Below are 4,054 nucleotides of genomic sequence, written 5' to 3' on the forward strand. Positions count from 1 at the left end.
CACATAAGTAAAGTTCATTATGGTAAGAGCATAAGTATATCCCCAGCAGAGTCGCCATGCTGTCCTGCCCTGTTTTCTCGCGAAAGTGGATTTCGACGTGTGACAACCCTTCTAAGGGAGGTGTTAAAAGAGAAGAGTTGCCGCCTAACGAGTTTTAAGGTGTGTCAGAGCACCTATTTGAGAATAACTCTGCATGACTAGTCTGTGTCACCAAAGATCGGGTATGGGCTCAAATTACCTCAAAAAGAAGGTGTTAGGTACTATTCGAGGTCCTCAACTGTAGGTTCCGGTCGAAATTTAAAATATGTGGATTATGTAATTAGACTAGGTGATCAAATAAATAAAAGAAAATGGAAGAGTCTTATTAGAACACGTGAGAACCGGCACAAATCTTAATGACTACAAGGATACAAGTACATTGATCTATGTTAAATGACTAAGTATAAATAATGAGTTCATAAAGAAAGGAGGGAGGGGTTTTTCGCAACATAAATAATTTTTCGCAACTCCTTTGAGGTAAGGGTTGCTCATATTATTCAACGGGCACAGACTATCATCTCTTGCTACCCGATTACTATGTTGAAGTTATTTACTTAGAGGTGCTCTAATTCAATTCTATACCGTATGCTAGGCGTGCACTACCCCTCCCATACCTATGGTCCAGGAGGCTTTGGACCTCTATTTGGGTGATTTTAGACTTCACTTAGGATGCTCAAAATGATAAAACTAGCGCACATTCAAAAACACGTAGGACTACACATAGGTACAATTAAAGGCTCAAATTAACCTCCACACATAAACAACAAGTGCACGCGGGCAGTTTGGCAGTAGACAATTTCAGATGCAATAGACATGTTTTCTATGGGATTCCGATTTCCAACGTTATATAGGGAGTATTGCAGCTTTAAATTAATGAATCTGCAGATTAACGGTATTACAAACCTATAGGCATAACATCTACATGGTTTATGTAATAAAACAGTGAAATGATCTCAGAATTTCGAATTATCAGTGGTGATTTTATAGACATGTGTCTCTAGAAGGTGATAGTATCCTATAGACAGGATTTCTAATAGTTGATAACTATTCTTGATTTTATAACACTTTACTCTTATAGTCATGTTTCTAGGTTGACAAAGTAAAACATGCGTTATTGTATCCTATAGGTATGTTGTCTGAGTGTGCACAATAGTAGACCTGGGAACAATTATAGCAAATACTCAAACATGCTTTAGACAATCGAGTGAAGTGTGTGCGAGTTCCTATAAGCATGCTTTCTACGAGTGTGTAGAAATATAGTATGTGAAACAAAAATAGCAAACAAAGTATGTAGACCCTATAGGCATGTTTTTTACCCTTTTATGCAAAATAGAATATACCCGTTCCTCCCCAATTTCATTAATCTCCCTCATCGTTTGTTTATAAATTATTACAGGGCCGGATAATGAATACAATTATAAAGATCACACAAAGGAATAACTGTACGCCTAGAAACAGACCAAAACAAAATAACCCAGTACCGACTAGGCCTTCAACAAACTTCTTTTAATATGAATAACAGGCTCAGAACCAAACATTTCTCAAATAGGAGAGCGCATCCACTTGCACGGTCCAAAGGTCACACATGAACTCATACCAAACCCAACAAATACAGATCATCTTCTCGACCAAATAAACTAATGGAACACATATGAAAACAATCTTGAAGCATTGCTTCATAGAGGCAGGATTACATGACAACTAGTTGGATTCGCGTAAAACACATTGATGTTTCAGAAACAATGCGACAGAATTGATTGAACATAAAATGAACTAGGGAAGTTAGCAGGACTCATCTTTAACAAGGGAAGTTTTACATAGGGGACAACATAAGTTCACACGTGAGCAATTATTCAACAAAAGAATGGGAGTAGCATGCTAAACACAGTCAAACACTAGAAAACTTCATAGATATGTCTACTTAGGATGACAACATACAATGCAAACTTTCAGAAATCAAGCATAATCTAGAATTAGTCAAGGCTTTCGCTAAGAAAATTAACATGAGAACCTGGCAGAGTCATAGACAATCACAAGTGGGGGATATAATAGAATGTCTAACATGAGAGCCTAGTGAGAGCAGCATAACAGGTTCATGAGGAAATACTAAGTTGAATGAGATAACTTCAACATGCTGAGTATCAGTTACGACACCAAAGTTCAGAAACAATATCAGAACTCATGATAGGTAAAAATATATCAACTCCAGATTAACAAGACACTAAGTCTCAATCATATATAGGAGTAGGGCCTAGATACTGCATCTCATTCTAAAGGTCTTAGGCAATGTTAAAGAGCACTAGATTGAACAAATCGGGGAGCACATGTTAAGTAGAGAGAAAGCATGTTTGGCTAATCAACAGGATCAAGAGATAACTCTAGGAAAGCATTAAATGATTTAATATATTCTAGGTGTAAATTGGATTATCACAAGAATCCAGAACAGGGTAGAAGATAAACTCATGACAAGAAGTAGAGATAAGCATTCTGACATACACAAACACACCAGTCTAGACATGCCTAAGAAAGCTAGAATCAGAGTTAGAAATTAGGCTAGTTCAGATGCTAGAAAAATATAGAACCACGAGAATTATTTCAGAGCAAATAGGAATGCAAACAAAGGTGGCATAGTAGCATATTGATTCACAAAAGTCTCAATGCCATAGAAATACAGAAGAATAACATAAGCGAATAGAGGGTGAAATTGAAAAGGCCAAAGGCTCTTACTAGTTATCAATTAACGAACAAGAAAATGAGAAGAGCAATTTTCAGAGGTAATTCAATTAACAGTAGGGAAGAGTAGCAGAATACCCAAAATCCCAATGCGTCAGAGTTCTCATAGGTTTCGAATAAACCCCGGGCAATGCTCGCACTGATAAATAACACAATCGAATTCGAATGGCCTTGGCTTTCAGAGTATAATATGTGAGAATGAGAGAACAATATTCGTTCTGATTTTTGTTTTCAAAGGGGATTAGGGGAGGAGTTTATATAGTGGTAGAAACTGCAAGAACAAACATGGAAAACAATCAATTAAGCACAAATAAGGAAAGAAAATATCACATACAAGTCAAAATCAGTGAAGGAGATGGAGAGTCTCAAATTGTAATTAGGGTTCAATCGTCCGAAAATCGAACCAAGAGTGCAGATCGCTTTTTGTTGAGCATATATAGATAAAATATCGTCTAAATCCTTGAAGTTCGAAGTCATCCAGGCCTGATTTTGAGAGGTAGTTCTTGCCAAAAATAGGAAAAGAACTAAGTAACACCACAGGTGTATGTACAATAGTAAAGTACCACAAAATAGGTAAGTGAATTAATGATTGATTCCATTTTAGGCCCGGATTTGGAGGGGTTCAGAGATACGTCATCTAGAGTTTCTCAAAGAAGAGGAGAGTAGAGAGGATTTTAGGGCCGGCTAGAGTGTGGGAATGGGATTAGGGTTTGGGGTAAGGGGATATAAGGAAAGGGTAGGGATTTATTACGGGCTGTTGATCATTTGAGATTAACGGCCAAGATCAAAAAGGAAATAGCGCGGATTGTTTAAATGGGTACCGACCGGGGTGAGATTAAAGGGGTCACCTAGTTTGTGCTGGTAAGATTGGGCTCAGAGATTTTGGACGTTTGGGCCATTAAATTGGTCCAGAATTGGCTCCAAATTAGGCTACCAATTAAATACATGAAAATTTTAAAAACTATTTATAAAAAGTAATTAACAAATAATAAAAAAATTATTTGTGTAGTAAGATGCCAGAAAATAATAATTTAACATTTTAAAAGTATAAAATTCTATTTGGGTACAAATAATGTAATAAAATATAATTATGCACATCATATAGGCTATTATTGCAAAATTATGTAAATAGCTTAAAAATATAAATATACTTATATAAAATAAAGTAAATATTCTGAAATATATATGTTGATGCAAGTAATAAATTTGTATGATTAAGTCATCATAAAATAATTTAATGGGTAATTATTGCATATTCAAATAATTTAAATGCAAGAAAATC

The sequence above is a fragment of the Nicotiana tabacum genome, chromosome 15, assembly GCF_000715075.1.
Source record: "Nicotiana tabacum cultivar K326 chromosome 15, ASM71507v2, whole genome shotgun sequence".
Taxonomy (NCBI): domain Eukaryota; kingdom Viridiplantae; phylum Streptophyta; class Magnoliopsida; order Solanales; family Solanaceae; genus Nicotiana; species Nicotiana tabacum.